The sequence below is a fragment of the Myodes glareolus genome, chromosome 15 (assembly GCF_982192425.1).
Source record: "Myodes glareolus chromosome 15, mMyoGla1.1, whole genome shotgun sequence".
Classification (NCBI taxonomy): domain Eukaryota; kingdom Metazoa; phylum Chordata; class Mammalia; order Rodentia; family Cricetidae; genus Myodes; species Myodes glareolus.
This window is the reverse complement of record NC_142040.1, coordinates 49685408-49708668: the sequence shown is the minus strand read 5'-3', so window position 1 is coordinate 49708668 and position 23261 is coordinate 49685408. Positions and strand designations below refer to the sequence as shown.

Sequence of the window (23261 nt, the reverse complement as noted above, 5' to 3'; positions counted from 1 at the left end):
TTGATATGTGCCAACACATAAATGTTTGTGGGCATGAGTAGACCTATCTGCAGCAAATGATAGACATTGGAATTGGGGTCACATGTTCTGTGTTCCTTAGTTGTTTTTAATTCGCTTAAGAAAAGCAGAAAAAGCCCAGGAGGCCCTTAGGCCATGGAAATTAAATGTTAGGTAGCTGAAACTGACATGCGCAAGTGGAGCTCAAGGAAGCTGGCACCCGGCAAGCAATACAGTTAGATGGAGTTGAGGTTGCTCGCACCACAGAAGAAAGCCCGGAGAGAGGGTTCAGTGCTTCTGATGATTATAGACTGTCTTCCGGCTGGGGAGGCAGGAGGGCGTTCGGCTTGTTAAAGGACATTTAGGGTCCATAGATGGCATTTCTTCCCAAAGACGAATGCTCTCAAGAGCCTCTTTTGACAGGCTGATTGCAATCTTATTTGTACCAAAGCTGTAGAAACCTTGGTTGCAAGTATGCAAAGCGTAATGAAAAGATTACAGCCCAGCCACTGGGTGCAAATTGGTCTGGGCTGTTTACTGCCGGAGGAATGTTTCCCAGTCTTTCTCTCCCTGTAGCAGATCACAGATGGAGGAAGACAGACACCTTCTGATGACCCGTGGGCCTGCCTCCCAGGGCTCCCTGCAGTGTGGACCTGCCCTCGGGAAGTGGGGCTCCACAATGGGGTAAAGGCAAGGCGGCAGGAACGAAACAGATCCCGCCTCCCTCCCCCGCCCCCCCCCCCCAGGGCAAGAGATAGGGAAAACAGAAGTATCTCAGAGAGCACAACAGCTAGGGAGAGCTACCACCCCCCCACCCCTCCCATCCCTCCCCCCACCCCCGCCAAGAGGGACCTGCGGAGAGGAGCTCTGTTTAGAGAGCAGGGTAAAGGGCTATCCAGAGGAAGCCAAGACCACACCGGAAATGCAGTAACGCGCGAAAGTAACTCTCCAGCTTCCCTCCTTGCTCCTAAAGGCCCGCCTGAAGGGGCCTGTCAGCTTGGATTCCCTTTGTTCAGGGTTGGTTTCCCCCGACAGTTAAGAGCCAGATGAGGCAGAGGGATGTGTCACAGCTGGCAGACAGAATGGAAGCGGTGTGGAGGGGAGGCACCACTCAATTGCAAACGGGTCCTGCTCCTCTCGATGGGGACAGACTCAGAGATTCCTTCTCAGTCAGACTCAGGGGTCCCCTCAAGGCACTTGGCATGCTCTCTTCTGAACCCACAACCTGCTAATTCCTACTGATAGTTCTCTTTCTGGAAAAATACAAAAAAATATTATACAGTAATTTTGCTTGAAGAGACTGTAAGTCATTCAGAAGCATACCTGGAAATTGACAAACAATATATCTATAAACCATAGGAATCACAACGAGCAAAACACTATACGGCACCAGTGTACGATAGCAGCAATGAAACGGGTACAGTCACTGTGACCACAGAACCTCAGTGTCCCACTTGTCCCTGTGGCTCACCCACCTCAGCACAGCTAAGATCTAGACAGGGCATCTGCTCCCACTGCCCTATTCTGTGTTCCTCGTGCAGGGGGGGTGTGGACCGCACATCCCAGTCAAGTCATCCTGAGAGGCCAGGCCTTCATTTCCCCCTCGTTGTCTTCACCGTGTCATCAGAAGAGGGCTCACGATTTATACACACCCGGAATTTGGGAATGATTCCAATGCAACCACCTGAAAATCATTGATTTTTCTCACTATTATATGGTTTAAGTCTAATGACTTTTTCAATACAGGCACTCATCGTTGTAAAAATATTCTGTTCGTAAGTAAAATATTTTTATAATAAAATGTTAGGGGCTATTATTTTAGTCCTAGAAATTATCTGAAAAATTATGATGTCGTTGTGCTTAAAGAGCTCTTTCTTTGACATTGTATTCCTTGGTTGGGGGTCTTCTTGCACCTTGGAGCACTGAACACTATGATGGTGATTTTATAAGTATTTCGTACTTGTGTTCAAGATAAGTTATCTAAGCTTATGATTGGTGATGCTTTTCCTAAATAATTACTAAGTTCTGTTAATCTGTACTCTGAAAGTAAAGAGCTAAACTTGGCCCAGTGAACTGCAAAAAGAAAGATATTCATGGCCTCTTACTCTTGGACACATTGCCATTTGATGAGAGAAAGAATCCTGACTCATTCTGAGCCCAGAAGGACTTCACAAATGTACCAAAAGACCCAGAAACTTCCAAGAGAGTCAAATCTTAGCAAAGCTGTCCGCAGCTCCCAACAGAAGCAACAGAAGTTTTTAACCTAGAAACAAAGACGTTCTAAAATAGAAGAGCAAACCTTTCTTTAATGCGTGGGTTAGCAAAGGACCACAAGAAAAGGGGAGAGGCCAATGTCACGGTTCAGCACTTCAGTGGCTTGGAAGAGTCAACACCAGCTATAAATAGGATGTTAGCTCCAAGACACTCTCTCTCCCTGTCAGCTAATAACACATCCCTTTGACTGAGAAATACCCTTTAACCCAAGGCTGTAATTCATTTCCACGACTACCAACAAAGCAAAATAAACATGTTTCTACCAATAGGAGCCACATTTGTTTTAAAGACTCACAACTGTGAGCCCATCATTTTGTGAGGGTAGGCATTGTTGGTTTAAAAGAATTGTCTTCAGCTTTGATAGGACAAACCATATGTTCTGAGTTTGGCTTAGGTGTAGATACAAGGCCTAGAACCTAGGAGAATGAGATCTCTCACTTCATTCAACCCTCCAATAAGTGAATTTATTGCTCATGTAGGTTCATGATAGACAATGGGAAAATAGACTCAGCAAAGTCCTGTCTTGAACTCAAACAGCCATGGCAACAGAATTGAAATGTGAGTTGCTAATGCCAGTGATAGATACATTTAGAGTGACTGGGAGAAAGTCTTTGATTGCTAAGATGAGTAAAAGAATGTGCTCTAAGCAAAATCAATAGCATATTTTAAGACGTAGAAACAAGGAGGAGTGCAGTTTGCTTATGCCATTGCCAGCAGTCACCAGGATTTCTATGGAAAGTCACAAGGTAGGTTAGGAGATGAGGCTGGGAGTCTGGTCAGGGCAGGCTAAGACCAAAGCAGGTTTACTGGGTTCACCTTAAAGATAGCAAAGAAATTGTGAAGACTTTTAAAGAACAGAGAAATGATTAGATGTGTTTGGACACACACACACACACAAACACACACACAAAGCAAACAAGCAAACAAACAAACCAACCTCTGGAAATAGCAAAGAAAACTTAAAAGCAGACCCCATGCCCAGCAGTTGATGACCAACACAAAACAAACTCAGTGATATTTTTGTATTTTTTTTGTCTCATATTGCTTTGCTTGGGTATTTTGTATTTTACTGGTCTTTTGTGGGTGTGTTATGATTTCTGGTTTTGTGGTTTTTTATGGGTTTGGTTTTTCTTTGTGTGAGTGTATATATTTCTTATGCTTTTTCTTTCTTTTTAAAATTCTTGGTTTGGGGGCTTTTTGTTTTGTTTTTACTTGCCTGTTTTGTTTGTTTGTTTCTAAAAAGTGAGAAATAAAGCATGGAGTTGGATGGGCAGGAAGTAGGAAGGATCTGAGAGGAGATGAGGAATAGGAATCCAGGATCAGAATATATTTTATCATAAAATATTTTCAATAAAAATAATGAAGATACTTTTGTTTTTTGTTTGCTTTTTTTAAAAAATAAGGCTAAAAATTAATCAGAATGGTTCCCCAGGAAATTCCTCCATTTATAGAGGACGTAGAGACAAGAGGGGGCAGGCACAGTAGCTAAAGAATTAGGAGGAAGTCAGTCAGAGAGAACAATTGTGGGGTGGGAAATGAAGACAAGAATGTACCAGGCTTTTTCTTTTGAACCACCAACCAGCTACCAAATCATGAGATGGAGACTTACTATTAGTTTTAAATACTTGGCCTTAGCTTAACTCTTCTTGCTAGCTCTTATAATTTAACCTGTTTCTCTTCATCTATGTTTTGCCTTGGGGCTTTTACCTTTTTTCTATATATCTTATGTTCACTGTTTTTCTTGTACGGCTGGTGGCTGCCTGGCTTTTGGCCCTGGGCATGTCATGCCTCATTCTCTCCACATTCTATTCTCGTTCTTCTTCTCTCTTTTTGAGCCTCGATTTCTCCTCCAATTCATTCTTTCTGCCTGCCAGTCCTGCCTATCCCTCTCCTGCCTAGCTATTGGCCATCCAGCTTTCTATTGGGCCAATCAGGTGCCTTAGGCAGGCAAGGTGAAACAAACGCAGCCCATCTTTATATAATTAAACACACATCCTTACATCATAAAACAAATGCAGCATCTTTTCCTAGTTAAACTAATATTCTGCAACACGGGAGCATTCAAAGTCAGGCCAGGAAGCTGACCTGAGGGAATAAAGGTACTTAGTGTCAAGGCTGACAACCTGAGTTCAGTCCCCAGGATCTACTTGGTAGAAAGATAGAACCGACTCCCAAAAGTTGTCCTCAGACCTTCATATGAGTGCCATAGCATGCTCATGCCCCTCCCCAATAAAGGAATGAATGAATGAATGAATGAATGAATGAATAAATAAATAAATAAATGTGATAAGAACTTGAAAAATACCAGTGAAGGAAATGGACTTGCTAGCAAAGGTGAGAGGAAACAGACAGGCAGGCAGATAGTCAGACAGACAGACAGCTTCTCTCTTTGATGTCCTTTATATAGGGTGCCACCAGAAGGTGTGGTCCAGATTAGAGGCAGACTTCCCACCTTAGAAGAACTGGATTAAAGGTGTACCTTCCCACCTCAAAGATGCAGATTAGAAGGATCTTCCTACTTCAAATGATCCAGTTAAGCCAAAAGTCCCTCACAGGTGTGCCCAGACATGGGGAGGGGTTAGTTACTCACAGGGGGTAGTCAGTCAGGTTAACAACCAAGAATAGCCTCACAGGTGGAGAATTTAGCCCCTAATAGAAAATATTCCTGAAACTCGACAAATTCTTCTTCCTTGGGTGCTTGGGGTTCAGGAAAAAATGAATACAGATGGACACATTGGGTGGGGCAAGATCTGCTGGAGTCATTGGAGTTCTCCTCTTATGCCTCTCATAGTACCCACTACTAGGTAATAAAGCCCTTTGTGGCCTGCGGGGAAAGGTGTTGATGGTTTTGAAGACTTGGAGTTGTATAGGAAAGACTTACATAAGAATCACGAAGGTTGAGAGAGAAGAAGAGGCGGTGCAGGAAACACAGTAGGATTCTGGCATTAAAATGAGAGATTCCTCTTCTTAACTATGAGAGGGAAGATGTCTGATTGCTGGATTCTTGACATGGGGCAAGGCTGGCCTATTCCTTATGAGTTGTTTGAGGTTCTGGAAGTTTTAATTCTGAATGCTGTTCCTTTTCTACTCCCTTTGTGGGAGGTGGCGAGGGGGAGAGGAAGTAACTATACATCAATTAACTGGCAGTGTGTCACAGCTAAGGAAGATGGCATTCCCATTCATGTGCCTGAGAAAACAAAATGACTCTGTTCTGGTATACTAATTAGAGTCCAGTTTAATCCCATGGAAATAGAACCTTTTGTGCCATCTTTATATATTTAAACATTTAGCGACTACACATCATGGGAAGCATCCAGAACAAAGCAGGGTGGAATGGGGGGCTGCTTTGATTGACAACATACTTGTTTTCTAAACACAGGAGACTATTCCTTCCTATTAGTTATCTATTAACTAAATGCCATCTATGTGAATAAAAATACTTTGTATAAATCTGAATTAAGAGCTTCCATTTGGGGGAAGGTTCAAACAATAGTTGTGCCACAAAATAGTTCAAACAATTTTGTGGAATTTTATGACCACACTCACGGTGCAATTTTTAAAGTTTGAATTTTGATCATTCTTCCTTTCAGAATTCTTCAAGAAATGTAAGATCCCAGCCAGCCTGTGCTGACACCCACTGCTCACTCTGTCCAATGATCACAGAAATGAAATGGGTGAGGGCCTTATGAATTATTCCTCGGGGAAAGTGAAAAGAAAAAACCCCTTCATCTCTCCTACCTTGATTTTATTTCTGAATTCATAGAATCACTGGGCAGGAGCGGCCCTTCCTTTGACTGGATTTGTGGCCATTCACACTGAGAGTGAGGGACCACATGCGCCCTTCCTACCAGCTCTCTTGCATTGGACAGCCAACTCCCCAGGGAGGTGAGCAGATCATATCATTTGTGGGTGCCAAGGAGCTGAGTTGAGCATCCTTAGCCCCAAAGATAGTCATGGTGCTGCCTTCCTACTGAGGTCAGGTTGGCCCCTTGTGCTTTGCTCTTCTTGGCGACTGGATTCTATCATCTAGGCCAGCGTTTTTTCAAACTGCCTTAACTACATGTTTTTGGCCACACTACCTACCTCAGAGTCACAGTCGAGGCCTTGATGGGTACTGACATGCTTGGCTCAGAGGACAGGATAGTGCTCTCAGTCCCTCTAGACTCCTGAACAGAGACAAGAAAGACCTTACATTTGCTCCCATGACTTCCAGCAAGGCTGCAGCAAGCACATCACTCTTGGTACTTTGGGTAATGTTAGTGACGACATGGAATGGTACATCTGCAAGCCCAAACATTACACATCCAGGTCACTTTCCCCACTAACAGAGTCTCAAGAGCTCTTTGTATGTGTGTGCCAGCATGTGCGAGCCTGTGGGAACACTTGTGAAGGTCAAAGGAAAATCTCAGATATCATTCTGTAGGTGTTGTCCAGCTTGTAGTTTGACACAGGGTCTCTTAATGGTATAGAACCTGTGAATTTGGATCAGCTGCCTGACCAGTGACCCTAGGGATCCACCTGTCTCTACTACCCCTGCGCTGGGGTTACAAGTTTGTGCCACCATACTTAGCATTTTCAAAAATAATATAAATTCTAGGGATTCAATTCCAATCTTTAAGCTTCAGAGGCAAGTGCTTTACCAACTGAGCTATTCCTAGCCATCTGAACTATTTTTTAATTTTTTTTTGTATCCTTTCTCCTTTCCCCTTTGTCCCCCCAAACACTCCCATGTACCCTACCTCCTCTCTCTTTCAAATTCATGGCCTCTTTTTCTTTAAATGTTGTTGTTACTGGTGTGTGTGTGTAACCTGTTTTGGGGGGCTAGGGAAGTGGCTCAGTGGGTCAAGCACTTACTGTGTAAGTGTGAGAAGCCAAGTTGTGGACCCACAACATCTACCAATGTAAAAGCCAGCTGTGGCATCACACGCTTGTGAGGTGGGGCTCACTGGCAGGCGATTTAGCTATAAGAGTGGACTATGGGTTCACTGAGAGACCTTTTTTCAAAAAGTAGTAGAGGCAGATACTGCATGTTGGTGTCTATTGCCCTTGTATCCATGCACAGGTTAATGAACGTTCCTGCACATGCACATGTGTGCACACGCTTATTACACATACAGCAAATACAGCTTTTTAAAAAAGTAGTTTAGCTTTTTTTTAATGGCTTCACTTAAATTTCCAAACTCAGATTGTGATGTTTCTCATTCCAACAACCATAGAGCCCACTTTTCCTATGAGGTACTTAGCCATCTAAACAGGGGGCTGGTAGTAATCACAAGGGACAAGATCATACATGGGAACTCTCAGAGGAAGAGTAAGGTGACTAAACAGTTACCTAAAAGGAAGTTATTCTCGTGTTAAAAACCACAAGAACCATGAAAAGAGAAATAATTGAGTGAGATGGAGCCTTCCAAGGGACCGTCCTACCTTTAGTGTCAGACACAGTTTCACACAAATGATCCCCAGTCAGAAACAACAACTCGCAACCACCATGGAAATCAGTTTTGATCTTGGAAGGTCTCCATGTTAATATACACGCTTCCCTCCCACAGGCATTGAGCAAGGCATATGTGAAGACTTACTGATGTAACCGTCAACTCCTAGCGTTTATTTCCCCCTTGGTTACTAATTCCAGGGTCTTTGTTTCCTTTGTACTTTTATTTATTTTTTATTTATTTGTTTATAAAAATTTCCACTTCCTCCCCTCCTCCCCAGACCCTCCCATTCTCCCCATTCCCTCTCCTCCCCCGCCCCCACTCCCTCCCCTCCTTCCTCTCCAGTCCTAAGAGCAGTCAGGGTTTCCTGCCCTGTGGGAAGTTCAAGTTCCTCCCCCCTCCCTCCAGGTCTAGGAAGGTAAGCATCCAAACAGACTAGGATTCCAAAAAGCCAGTCCATGCAGACGAAACATTGTCAATGGCTTCTCAGTCGGGCCCCATGTCAGCCACATTCAGAGAATCGATTTGATCACATGTTCGTTCAGTCCCAGTCCAGCTGGCCTTGGTGAGCTCTCATTCGATCAGTCCCCTTGTATCAGTGGGTGAACGCACCCCTCGCGGTCCTGATTTCCTTTTTCATGTTCTCCCTCCTTCTGCTCCTCATTTGGACCTTGGAGGTTCAGTCCAGTGCTCCAATGTGGGTCTCCGTCTCTATCGCCATCCATCTTCGAATGAAGGTTCCCTCTGGTCCTGCCTATCTTGCTCACATTTTCCCTCCTTCTGCTTCTCATTTGGACCTAGGGAGTTAAGTCCAGTGTTCCAATATGTGTCTCTGTCTCTATCTCCATCCATCGCCAGATGAAGGTTCTATGGTGATATGCAAAATATTCATCAGTATGGTTATGGGACAAGGCCAGTTCAGGCACCCTCTCCTCTGTTGCCCAGGGAACAATCTGGGGAACTCCCCTTGGGTCTGAGAACCCTTCCAGAATCAAGTCTCTTGCAAACCCTAAAATGGCTCCCCTAGTTGAGATATATACTTCCTTGCTCCCATATCCATCCTTCCTCCCCTCATCTCATTCTCCCAAGCCATCCCCAATCCTCCCCCTCTCCCTTCTCCCTAACCATCTTCCCTTACTTCCACCCCCTCACCTGCCGTGCACCCAAGTTTGCCTGGCAATCTTGTCTACTTCCAATATCCAGGAGGATAACTATATGATTTTCTTCAGGTTCACCTTCTTATTTAGCTTCTCTAGGATCACAAATTATAGGCTCAAAGACCTTTAACTATGGCTAGAATCCACTTATGAGTGAGTACATACCATATTCCTCTTTTTGGGTCTCGGTTACCTCACTCAGTAAAGCATTTTCTATTTCCATCCATTTGCATGCAAAATTCAAGATGTCATTGTTTTTTACCGCTGAGTAAAACTCTAATGTGTATATGTTCCACACCTTTTTTAACCATTCTTCTATTGAGGGGCACCTAGGTTGTTTCCATATTACAAATAGCGCAGCTATGAACATAGTTGAACAAATGCTTTTGTAGTATGATAGGGCATCTCTTGGGTATATTCCCAAGAGTGGAATTGCTGGGTCCTGAGGGAGGTTGACTCCCAGTTTCCTGAGAAACCGCCACACTGATTTCCACAGTAGCTGCACAAGTTTGCATTCCCACCAACAATGGATGAGTGTTCCCCTCTCTCCACATCCTCTCCAGCATAGGCTATCATTGGTGTTTTTAAGTTTAGCTATTCTGACAGGTGTAAGATGGTATCTCAAAGTTGTTTTGATTTGCATTTCCCTGATCGCTAAGGAGGTTGAGCATGACCTTAAGTGTCTTTTGGCCATTCGAAGTTCATCTGTTGTGAATTCTCTGTTCAGTTCAGTATCCCATTTTTAAATTGGGTTAATTAGAGTTTTAGTGTCTAGTTTCTTGAGTTCTTTGTATATTTTGGAGATCAGACCTTTGTCTGATGAGGGCTTGGTGAAGATCTTCTCCCAATCAGAAGGTAGTCTTTTTGTCTTACTGACAGTGTCCTTTGCTTTACAGAAGCTTCTCAGTTTCAGGAGGTCCCATTTATTCATTGATTCTCTTATTGTCTGTGCTACTGGGGTTCTACTTAGGAAGTTGTCTCCTGTGCCTATATCTTGTAGACTACTTCCCATTTTCTCCTCTATCAGGTTCAAAGTGGTCAGATTAATGTTGATGTCTTTAATGCATTTGGACTTGAGTTTTGTGCATGGTGATAGATATGGATCTACTTTCATTCTTCTACAGGTTGACATCCAATTATGCCAGCACCATTTGTTAAAGATGCTTTCCTTCTTCCATTGTATACCTTTAGCTCCCTTGTCAAAAATCAGGTGTTCATAGGTTTGTGGGTTAATATCCGGGTCTTCTATTCGATTCCATAGGTCGACTTCTCTGTTCTTATGCCAATACCAAGCTGTTTTCAATACTGTCGCTCTGTAATAGAGTTTGAAGTCAGGGATGGTAATGCCTCCAGAAGTTCCTTTATTGTATAAGATTGTTTTGGCTATCCTGGGTTTTTTGTTTTGCCATATAAACTTGATTATTGTTCTCTCAAGGTCTGTGAAGAATTTTGGTGGGATTTTGATGGGGATTGCGTTGAATCTATAGATTGCTTTTGGTAGAATTGCCATTTTTACTATGTTGATTCTCCCAATCTAAGAGCAGGGGAGGTCTTTCCATTTTCTGGTATCCTCCTCAATTTCTTTCTTCAAAGACTTAAACTTCTTGTCAAATAGGTCTTTCACTTCCTTGGTTAGAGTTACCCCAAGATATTTTATGCTATTTGTGGCTATTGTGAAAGGTGATGTTTCTCTGATTTCCCTCTCTGCTTCTTTATCCTTTGTGTATAGGAGGGCAACCAATTTTTTGCAGTTGATCTTGTATCCTGCCACATTACTGAAGGTGTTTATCAGTTGTAGGAGTTCTTTGGTAGAGTTTTTGGGGTCGCTTGTGTATACTATCATATCGTCTGCAAATAATGAAAGTTTAACTTCATACTTTCCAATTCTAATCCCCTTGATCCCCTTATGTTGTCTTATTGCTATTGCTAGAACTTCAAGCACTATATTGAAAAGGTATGGAGAGAGTGGACAGCCTTGTCATGTTCCTGATTTTAGGTGAATGGCTTTGAGTTTCTCTCCATTCAGTTTGATGTTAGCTGTCGGCTTGCTGTATATTGCTTTTATTATATTTAGGTATGATCCTTGTATCCCCAATCTCTCCAACACCTTTATCATAAAGGGGAGTTGAATTTTGTCAAATGCTTTTTCAGCATCCAATGAAATGATCATATGGTTTCTTCTTTCAGTTTATTTATATGATGGATTACATTGATAGATTTGCATATGTTGAACCAGCCCTGCATCTCTGGAATGAAGCTTACTTGATCATAATGGATAATTTTTCTAATGTGTTCTTGGATTCGGTTTGCCAGTATTTTATTGAGAATTTTTGCATCGATGTTCATGAGTGAGATTGGCCTGTAATTCTCTTTCTTGGTTGTGTCTTTGTGTGGTTTTGGTATCAGGGTAACTGTAGCGTCATAAAAAGAGTTTGGCAATGACTCTTCTGTTTCTATATTGTGAAATACATTAAGGAGTGTAGGTATTAGCTCATCCTGGAAGTTCTGGTAGAATTCTGCATTCAAACCATCTGGTCCTGGGCTTTTGTTGGTAGGGAGGTTTTTAATAACAGCTTCTAATTCTTCACGACTGACAGGTCTATTTAGATTGTTCACCTGGTCTTGGTTCAACTTTGGTATATGGTACTTATCTAAAAAAAATGTCCATTTCTTTTACATTTTCCAATTTTGTGGCATACAGGCTTTTGTAGTAAGATCTAATGATTCTCTGAATTTCCTCTGTGTCTGTGGTTATGTCCCCCTTTTCATTTCTGATCTTTTTAATTTGAGTGTTCTCTCTCTTCCGTTTGATTAGTTAGGCTAGGGGTTTGTCAATCTTGTTGATTTTCTCCAAGAACCAGCTTTTTGTTTCATTGATTCTTTGGATTGTTTTCTGTGTTTCTATTTTGTTGACTTCAGCCCTCAGTTTGATTATTTCCAGTCTTCTGCTCCTCCTGGATGAATCCGCTTCTTTTTTTTTCTAGAGCTTTCAAGTGTTCTGTTAAGTCTCCAATGTGTGCTTTCTCCGTTTTCTTTAATTGGGCACTTAGTGCTATGAACTTTCCTCTTAGCACTGCTTTCATTGTGTCCCATAGGTTTGAGTATGTTGAGTCTTTATTTTCATTAAATTGAAGAAAGACTTTAATTTCTTTCTTTATTTCTTCCTTGACCCAGGGGTGATTTAATAGTTGACTGTTTAACTTCCATGAGTTTGTTGGCTTCCTGGGGGTAGCATTGTTGTTGAATTCTAACTTTAATCCATGGTGATCTGACAAGACACAGGTGGTTACTAATATTTTTTTGTGTCTGTGGAAGTTTGCTTTGTTACCAAGTATGTGGTCAATTTTTGAGAAGGTTCCATGGGCTGCAGAGAAGAAGGTATATTCTTTCCTATTTGGGTGGAATGTTCTATAGATATCTGTTAAGTCCATTTGATTCAATACCTCCAATAATTCTCTTATTTCTCTGTTAGGTTTCTGTCTGATTGACCTGTCCATTGGTGAGAGAGGAGTGTTGAAGTCTCCTACTATTAGTGTGTGTGGTTTGATGACTGCCTTGAGTTCTAGAAGTGTTTCTTTAACATAAGTGGGTGCCTTTATATTAGGGGCATAGATATTCAGGATTGAGACTTCCTCCTGATGAATTGTTCCTGTTATGAGTATGAAATGTCCATCTCCATTTCTTCTGATTGATTTTAGTTTGAAGTCAATTTTGTTAGATATTAGAATGGCCACACCCGCTTGTTTCTTAGGTCCGTTGGCTTGGAAAACCTTTTCCCAACCCTTTACTCTGAGTAGATGTCTATCTTTGTGGTTGCGGTGTGTTTCTTGTAAACAGCAGAATGTTGGATCCTGTTTTCGTATCCAATCTCTAAGTCTGTGCTTTTTTATAAAAATATGGAACGCTTCATGAATTTGCGTGACATCCTTGCGCAGGGGCCATGCTAATCTTCTCTGTATAGTTCCAATTTTAGTATATGTGCTGCCGAAGCAAGCACCCTTTGTACTTTTAAACCAGCTATTTTGTTAACTTATTTTTCCAGTCTCCATTTGATCAGATGGGATTGTTTGGGTATTTTCAAGATATTTTCTAGGTTCCGGTGTCAGGCTCCTTAGAGAAAAAGATCTGGTCGACAAGATTCCTACCGTGTTCAGCTGTGCACGGACCAGCACAAAGATGATGCAGTGCTTGCAATGCGAGCCAGTCATGCAGTCACTTCATGCCAGAAACATTTTTTTGTGTTGTCTTTTGAGAACTTAAAACATATTAGGACCTCCCTTACAAATCTCTAGTTTGCCATAACCTTCTAGAAGCAATGTTTTATTCTTAAATCATCTTTTCGTGAAGTTCAGAGGCAAAGCACTTGCCTAGCACATGCAAGACCTGGGTTCAACATTCAATTCTTTGCAAGAAAACAATTTAAACACTAGCTGAAAAGGGGATTTAAAAAACGAAATATTTAATAATCTCAGTGACTATCTGCTGCAAAGACCTCCGCCTTATCTTGCCTGAACATTAGCTATGAAAGACTTTTCTGCTTTTGCAGTTTTGGTGTACTCCCTTCCGTATGCATTTTGGGAAGAAAGTAGTTAGCAGTCATCCAAAAGCCACAATGCAAAGAATGCAGAAATTGCTTTCTGCTGGGGTACAATATTCCTGTTGTTGTAGTCCTTGACTGCTTCTTGGTTGATCCAGGTTACACAGGCACCAAGACATGGCCTAAAAGGTTTCAGAAGATACATACAACCTTTTTCCATCCAGGTGACAGAGACTTCTTCCTGTTAGTGACATCTGTACCTCACGTCTGATAGGATTCTGTCCACACAGCAAGCACCACTCAGAGCTCAGGGATCTTTAGGCTTAGTGGTTTGAATGAGGCACTCCAGAGAGGTGTGCTTCAGGGCTCTTCGCTCTGGAGTGTTCTTCAGAACAGGTGAAGCAAGCACACCGCGTTCATATCCAAGAGTAAACAAGCTGCAAAAGATTGGATCTGCCCTCCTTGAACATAGCAGACAAATTCTAGAAATGCATGTGGAGAACTGAACTGTGTTAGAAGGCCGAGGGAACTTTTCTATTTAACCATCCTGGACATGTCTGCGAGTGTGTGCATGTGTCTATATCTGTGTCTCTGTGTGTGATATGTACGTAGGTATGTTTATGTGGGTATGCACTCCTAGGCATGCAGGTGCGCTTGTCCGTGTGTTTGCCTGAATGTGGAAGCCAGAAGAGAGCATCGGGTCTAGTAGATCCTAGATCCACTTGATTTTCTGAGACACAGTCTGCTATTGGACCCAGGATCTATGGATTTGTCTAAATTACCTGGACAATGAGCTCCAGAAATCAGCCTGTTGTTGCCCACCCTCCCAGAACTTGGATGAAGATATATGTATACCTCTGTATCATCTGGCTTTTATGTGGGTCCTGAGGACCTGAACTCAGATTTCCATGCTTCTGTGGCATGCACTTTACCAACTCAGTCATCTCCCTAAACTGACTCTGCAATTTTTGTGTGTGAAAGATTTTCTTTGCACACTCTTTCCCATCACTTTTCACTGACTTTGCTTAGTCCATCACACAGACTGAAAGTCCATTCTACTTCTTCACTGGCTAAAAGTTTATTGCAGAGCACAGGAGTGACCCTGGGTCTTGACGAAGATAGAAATACAAAAGTGAAGTCTTCTTGATGTGGCATCTCCGTGCTGTAGGAATTCCTACCGCCAGTAGTTTTTAAGTTACCTGCCCACTCAGGCGTGGCCTCTTATAATATATATGCTGACGCAAAGCGCACATCTGGCCTCTTTTCCAGCTGCAGACTTGGGTTGCTGTTCCCCGTTCCAGCAGAGGATTGTGATCTGTGAGTCTACCCCTAAATAAATAACCCTCTATTATACTCAACTCTGAGCTAGTGAGGGATTTCTTTTAAGCGTCCTTCTTCATCTCTGTAGCTTAAAAATGAGATCCGGAACTGAAAGGCTTTATATTTGGGGAAAATGTCCCCTCAAGGATCCGACCCCTCATTCAGGAATATGTGATTGCACGAATGATCAACGAACGATGCCAGCTCTTTATTTTACACTCCTAGTGTGTACACACTTGTCCATGTGGTCTAGGAGGTGTGCCTCTTTTGAGGGAGTGGTCCAGTGTCCCTGGGATGTTTGAGTTAAGTTAGTAGCTAAATCCATTTCATTCCTTCCTCATCCCTTCCCCATTTCCTTCACTCTTCCTTCTTTCTTTTCTTTTTAAAAAGTTTTCTTTCTTCCTCGGCATTTTTTTTCTTAGAAAGTCCAAATTGTGTGGCGGACAGTGAAGAACAGGGAATCAGCACCCCCGAGAGTTTCCTAGTGACGCAGTGACGTGAGGATGGGCCTCCAGAATGGCAAAAGGTAAATTTATTTCATCATAGATTACCCCATCTGAGGTATTCTGTTATAGAGGCTAAATTATAGACAAAGCAGACACAGATGTAAAATAACTACAACCTCCATGCACAGGTAAATAAACTATTCATATGGTGTGCTTTTTGAATTTAGGAGCATGGATGAAGCCATAGGCTTCGTTATTCATAGCTCAGCTTTGTCGTTAACTGTTTGTCAAGCATTTTGGTTCTAGTGTTTGCCAAAGCTGGTTGGTGCCAAAACCTTTAACTGCTTTCTCTGACTTTTCTCTAAACGAACTGAAAGACAGCAAGCAGTTCTTTCTTAAACAACACGCAGGAGTTGGCAGACTTTGGTTGTCAAACACAGACAGTTTGGTCGTCTCCCAAGCTGTCACATTTGACCTTGCTAGAGTTGGTTTGGGGATCTGCAGTTCCAAGCAGTTAGGCTAGGCTGTGCACATGCCCTCACTCCTGTCCCCAGGGTCATTAAGGGAGAGCAAACCACTCAAGCTACCCCAAGCAGAATGGTTCTGAGGGTTGTGGCAGGGATTGTGGAGTATGTGACACTTTCTTTAGTCTAGACGTGGATAAAGGTGGACATGCTGTCCCTGAATCTGCCAGTTACCAGCTAGTAGCCAAAATAATCACAGGATAAGCCAATTTAATACATAATAAAGCAGAAAGATGGAAGAACTAGAATCATGTTTACAACCCCAAGGCACTAGACTGAACCTTGCTTTCTTCTTTTCTTAAGAACTCTATCACATTTATCTTATTATTATTTTGTGGGGTGGGGGATGGACATGCCACTGCTTTCATGGATGTCCAAGGACAACTTGTGGGAGTTACTTCTCCCCTTTCTCCATATGGCTTCCTAGTCTTGCCCTCTGTTAGGTGCAGCGGCCACCTATACTTGCTGAGCCATCACAGCCATCTTTGAATCTCCCTTTGAGGCAGACCTACAACTAGGACTTGCGATCATCTTGAGTCAATACATTTAATACATTCCTTTTAGTGTAAGCTGGGCCGAATTGGGTCTTCTGACATATAAACAAAGATTATTCACTTCGATTAATTAATGTATGGTCGGGGTCAGAGATATGTAGAGCAGCTAATTGATATGCGCTATCATAATTCTCTTTGGAAGACATTCAATATATAAAACATACCCTTAGCTTGATCTCTTACAGAATATAATAAGTATGTGTGAAATTATTAGAAACAAATGTGCAAATGACATTCGACAACACAAAAAGACAGTGTTTGCAGAGATGTGGAGATCAATGAAGGAGGACGAAGTGCTTTGGGGAGGCGAGATTTAGCTAAGGACATTCAGGATACTGTGGGTGGAAGTGAGAAAAGGAAGGGGAACCTCATGAGCCAAGAGGCTCTGGTACCCAGGTGTCTTTAAGATGCTATGCTCCCCCAAACCACAAACCCTGTCAGCTCAGCTTCCTATGGACTCAGCACAGTTTCTGGTGACGGAGAACAATAAGCCCAAGCTGAGTTTCATTACTAAGAAAGCCTGCCCAAGCTCCCTTCCACCTGCTCCCCCCTTCTCTGCATGCAAAAGTCTGCTGCTGTTCGGCCGTCTGATTTCTCTTCACTCTCAGTTCCCTGCATAATTTCTGCCTCTGAGTTACAGGAAATTTCTGAAAAGCCATTTAGAGACAGATTGTAATATAATGCGCTCCAACATTCCACTCTAACAATCGATACGGGCAGCGCTCACTGCAGAAATAATCAAGCACAGGATGGAATCTAATATGCACAAAGCTGAGATTTTAACTCAGCCGGAGGAGCCCTGCGAGTCTCCGCTTGGAGCTGTGGCCTAGTTCATTTTCCTGTCTTTGTCTTATAGTTTTATGTACTTTTAAGGCCAGGTTTTTGAAGTAGCTTATGGTGAGTTCGTTCTATTTTAGTTGTTCAAGGTTGCAACTAAGGTCAAGTCTCCATAAAAATAAGCACTCTGCCAACCAGCAAAGAATACATTATTCTAGGAAGAAATAAAATGGTCATTGTGACCTTGGAGCAAATGCCACACCCTCGGCACAATCTCATTTTAGTTCCTTAAGGAAGACGGCTGAAGGTTCATGACCAACGTGTAGCAGGCCTTGTTCAATGAAAAGCTTTTAAGTGATGAGATGTCCCTCATCCTGTGGAACTGTTACAGTCCAGTGGTGGACAGGGATGACTCGTAGACTCTACCCCAACATCTGGATTAGGAGTAAGCTAGAACTGTCACATTCCAATGGTGGACAGGAATGACGCATAGACTCTACCCTAACATCTGGATTAGGAATAAGCTAGAATTGTCACATTCCAACGGTGGACAGTGATGACTTGTAGACTACACCCCATCATCTGGTTTAGGAGTAAGACGGAATGGAGCTTTTCCTTTCTCCGTCCTTCCTGGAATTCTTCTCTGTGGTTATAGGCCACAGATCAACATTTCCAACTTCTCTCCTTTTGGGGGAGGCTTGCTACATCTTAAGTAGCACCCTCCTCTGCATGACAAACACTCTCTCCAGCATAGTGTGTCCAACCTTTAACAGGCATGAAGTCATTTATATTATAGTAGCCAAAGCAGTAGGATTTCCCAACCATTCCATAGTTCCAGTCAGCCTCCACAAGACTGATCGTTAAGAAGATTGTAAGCTGCATTTAATAAAACATCACTGCCACTACGATTGATTAAATAAACCTTCTTCTTCCCCTGCTCCTGGTCATGCCTACCACTGCTACCACCACTACTTCTGCATCTTCATGGAATGACGGAATTGGAAGGTGGTGACATCAGACCTCCATGTGTCTGAACTGGGGTTAAGGAAGCATGAGAAGAGCATAGCCACAGTGTAGAGATTTACTTCTTGTACAGGGATAATGGACAAATGGGATTTTCCCCAGATTATTGAAAGGGCATTAGCAGACATATTGAAGGTTCTAAAGGCCTAAAAGTGGTGTTAAGAGACTCCTTATACATACTTAGACTTTGTGCTCTTTCTGTCAAAAAAAAAAAAGTCTTCATTAACTCTTAGTGGTCTTTCTTGGTTGCTAAGTGAGTTTTTATGTAGAAAAATTTCTGACTCTTAATCTTCAAATAATACATGTGGTCATGGAGAAACAAGTGAGTATACAGACAATTGACTGAACTTCTGCAATAAAGTATGACCAGGAGAGAAACAGGTGGAAGGCAACCAGAAAACAAGAGCAGCGAGAGGCGCTCCATAGGACCCTTGTGCAATCAAATCAGTGGTGAATAGCAAGAAGTCTTAAGAGGCGGTGTAGGAAGAGAAGGAACAGCTGGGCCAAAACTCGCTGATTGCCGAATCTGGGTGATGGTGGAGGGACCTCAGCAAGCTCTTCTTTATATTTGAGGTTTTCCAAATTTAAAAAATTGAAGCATTTTATTAAAGTGTTGTGTTTGTCACATTATAAAGAATAATATTACAATATTAATCAATTAAATGTTTTAAAAATAAAAGATGAAAGCGGAGGGCAGATGGGATTGCTCAGTGGATAGAGATGCTTCCTGCCAAGTCTGACAACCTGAATTCAATCTCTGGGAACCACACGGTAGATGGAGAGAAGCAATCCCTAAAGGTTGTCCTCTGACCTTTACATTTGCACTGTGGCAAGTGCACACACGCACACACACACACACACACACAAACACACACACTTGCACAGTCACAGAAGAATAAGCAAGTAAAAATAGACACAAAATAAAGAGATGGGAGTGTATGTAAGGTGATGGATATTTTACTTTTTCTACTTCCTTTGTTTATGTCTATTTGAGACATATCTCATGGGCCCCAGACTGGTCTAGAATTTCTGATGCCCTCATTTTCGCTTCAGGAGTACTAGGGTTCTAACTGTGTACTCCAATGTAAACACACATCAAAACATCATATCACATGCCTGTATAGTTATTTTTCAATTATGCCATAATAAAGCTGAAAAATTTTTCCAAAATAAATTCAATTGGAGAGTTGGAAAGAGGGAACTGGGTGTAGTGTTCACACTTGTGATTCTAGCCCTGAGGAGAATGCTAAGGTAGGCGGGCTGCAGAAGGTCCCAGACCAGTTTGGACTAGAGTCTGAGACCCTCATTTATTTGCATGCTGGAAGCCCTGGGTTCAATCCCCGGATTCTCCTAATGCTGGGCATGTTGCTGCATGTCTTTAACTCCAACAGGAGGAAGGCAGAACGATCAAAAGCCCAAGGTCACCCTTAGTTACTGTCTTAGTTAGGGGTTTTGTTGCTGTGGAGAGACACCATAACTACAGCAACTCTTATAAAGAAAGAACATTTGAGGTGGTGGCTTACAGTTCAGAAGCTAAGTTCATTATCATGGCAAAGAGCATGGCAGCATGCAGGCAGCCATGGTGCTGGCTACCTCAGGATCAGAAGGCAACAAGAAGTTGACTGAGACACTGGACAGTATCCTAAGCATAGGAAACATCAAAGACCGCCCCCACAGTGGTACACTCCCTCCAATGAGGCCATATCTGTTCCAACAAAATCACACCTCTTATTAGTAATGCCACTCTCTATGAGATTATAGGGGCTAATTACATTCAAACCACCACAGTTACATAGCAAGTTCCTGGCCAGTTCAGTTTGGAATACAGGCGTGAAGAACAATTAATAAAAGCTCAGGGTCAGAATTTGGGGTTCAACCTGAAGATCCGAAAAGTAAAACAGCCAGCCACAGGCTCTCAGTCTGAAATGGCGATCCTGCCTCCTGGAATCTCAGAAGGAGACTGTGTGTGAGAGCTGTCTCCTCCCATTTTATCCTCTCTAGGGAATAGAGTCATGCACTGCCCGGTTCCTATGGCACCGAGTGTGACTACTGGGATTAAAGGTGTGTGTCATTAGGCTACAGAGATTAAAGATGTGTATTACCATAGTCTGGTCTGTAAGGCTGAGCGGTGGGGACTGTTTTACTTTCAGATCTTCAGGCAGTCTTTAATGATTGGTTGATTGATTGATTGATTGATTGATTATGTAATCAGTATTCTTAGTATTCTGCATGTATGCCTGTAGGCCAGAAGAGGGCACAGATCTCATTACAGATGACTGTGAGCCACCAAGTGGTTGCTGGGAATTGAACTCAGGACCTTTGGAAGATCAAGCAGCACTCTTAACTACTGAGCCATCTCTCCAGCCCCCGGCATTGTTTATTTATTAAAATACAATTGAAATGCTACTACTCATGAGAGTTAGCAAAAGAAAGAAGGGGTTGGAAATAAATCTCAGGAGATGTAGGAAAAGAAAGAATGGAATTGATGATAGGAGAGGGGGGAGGGGATGGTGGAGGCGGAGGTGAGGGCAAGGATGTGCTTGCAAAATGTCTCAGATCTGCTTAGGAATTGTCCTGAAGGCCTGTCCTCCTACAGGGTCAACTGCTTCTTCTGACTGTCTTCTCTGCAGCCCCCACTGATGGGTGAGGCCACTCATGGGCCCTAGTCTCCTGAGTATCTTCAGGAGCTGCTTTGTTGCCTCTGTTGAAGGCACAGATGGCAGGCAGGCAGTCTCCACATCCTGAAAAACAAGCAAACAAACAAAAAACCAAAACAACCAAACAAAACCCCTATTTATTTAGTGTGGATGCCACGAGACCCACGTGGAGCGGATGCCACGAGACCCACGTGGAGCGGATGCCACGAGACACACACGGAGTTGGTGCCAAGAGACACATGTGGAGGTCTGAAACTGGTTCTCTCCTTTTACCCTTCTACCTTCTGAGTTATCTCACTGGCCTTGGCAGCACATTCTCTTGTCCCTGAGGAGGTCGACTGGAAGCCACTTTGCCTCAGGGACACTGCATTGCTCCCTGTACCTTTGACGTTAGAAGTCTCTCTCTCTCTCTGGACTGGGTCTGAATCTCATGTCATCCCCTCCCTAGAGCACCAAAGATGAGAACCAGGAGACAAAAGAAAGTGAGATGACCCCAAGCCATCTTGTCCTCTGCACTTATGGGGCAAACTGTGACTTTTCTCAAGGCCCACAAATTATAGGGAGTGAGCGGGTGGGAATTTTCAGAAAACAAAATATGCCACCCATAAAAACATGCTAGATGGGAAGATGCCTATAATTCTAGTGGCTTCCAATTATATTTATTTAGTTCAGCCATTTATGAAACAAACACCAGACATTCTAGGTACCTCTTCTAAACAAAAGTAGCTCTCATGTTTGCTCTTTTTTCCCAAAGTAGAGCTTGGTTAAAACTCAAGCATTAGACGTGGGCTCAGAGAGAAGGTCCTTTCGATCCTGACTTCAAACCCAGAGCTCCAGTGACTGGAAATACGTTCAGAAAATCCTTGTCCTACCTTGGTCAAGGCTGACTTCCTCCACAACATGTATGTCAGACAGACACACAGACTGAAAGATAACTTTGTTATCGAGTCATGACACCGCTCATATTTTCTACCCATTCTGAGTACCCAAAGAAACTCTGGCTATCTCGCTTTCACAATGTTATCAGTTGGCCACAGACTTTGCCTTCCTTGAAAGTGCTTCCAATTGTTTCAGTGGCAAAGCGACCTAAATCAACACTGGATATAGCAAGGAAAACAAACCACTTAGAAATATTCACATACCTGCCAAAACTGGAAAGCTATAAATAGGGGTAGCAAAAACACTGTTCCAAAGTAGTTCTCAAGGAGAAAACAGGCGGAAAAGGGGGAATAATTTTCAAAGAAGTGAAGGATTTTTTTTTTTTCTAAAAAAGCTCATTTGCAACTTGGAATTTCTGGAGTCATAAGGAAGTGAGGAAGCATAAGTCAGACACGATAATGGGATTCCTATAGCCCTAAGGGGACGGAAGCATCATCAGCTGACTACTGGGTGGAATGGTGCAGGCCCGTAATTCTAACATTTGGGAGGCTGAGGTAGAAAGATTGAGTTCAAGGCCAACTTGAGATACTGTTTCGAAAAGAAGAGGAAGAAAGAAAGAAAGAAAGAAAGAAAGAAAGAAAGAAAGAAAGAAAGAAAGAAAGAAAGGAAGGAAGGAAGAAAAAAGAAAGGAAAGAAGGTGTCAGCTTGATATGAGAAATTACACAGTACACAAAGTTGATAATAATATGTTCTGTTATTTTTTTTGTTTCTAAGAACACTTCTGAGGGAATGTTTGATATCTTGAACCACTTTGTGTCTTCCAGAAGGCAAGCTCATTCCTTCTAGAAAAGGTTTGCTCTGTCGAAGTCATTGAACAGTTGAATCGCAGTGGTTTTTTTGGCTACCAAATCACGTAGCTAAACTCTTTAATAATGGCTTCGGTGGTTTTTCAAGCAGCTAACCCTATAGTTGACATCCACTGTTCTAAGAATCAGAAAGAAGTTTTTGTAACTGTATAATCTTGAGCAGAATTTTTGCCTCTGCCATTACACACTGTGTGACCCAGAGCCAAGTCTTTTTATTTTTTAAATTTTGATTATAATATAATTATATCATTTCCCACTTCCCTCTCTCCTTTCAAACCCTCCCATTTCACTTCTTTTCTTTCTTTCAAATTCATGTCCCCTCCATTAATTGCTGTTACTGTGTTTCCTAGTAATATCAGAAGTCTCACCAACATGACTGCAGATACATGAGCTAAAAAGGATAGCAGCAATAGACAGGCTATGAAGAATGGAGACAAACCCATGAGGCCTCAACCCTCAAAGAGCTACAGGCAATGAAATGCTGAGAGTGGGAGAAATAAGTCTTCTCAGGGAAGAGCTCATGAGACCCAGTTCCTTAACTTTCCATACTTTGGTTAGTTGAGATGTGTTCATGTACTCTTCTTAGAATCACATGACTAATGTTAAGTTGAATTCCTGGTTGTTGAGAATCTGCCGCCGCTGATGTTATAAGCCCATCAAACCAAATTAATAAATCCAAGTTTATTCTGAGCAAAGCATTCTCAAGTGGCCCCGGGGGAAGTTGAGGAGACCATAAGGGGAAGCCACGGGGTGGGGGCTTTTAATGCCCTCAGAGGCGGAGCTGCCCACGGCAGACTTTCTTGGGGGCAGTGTCCTGA

General features: G+C 42.6%; 1 non-coding gene across 1 annotated transcript; it reads right to left on the bottom strand.

Annotated features, from left to right (window-relative positions):
* Positions 1–12750: 12750 nt before the first annotated feature.
* On the bottom strand, positions 12751–12857 carry LOC125397730 (U6 spliceosomal RNA). Its single transcript, XR_007231145.3, has one exon. It is a non-coding gene; the product is annotated as a U6 spliceosomal RNA (small nuclear RNA).
* Positions 12858–23261: the final 10404 nt, after the last annotated feature.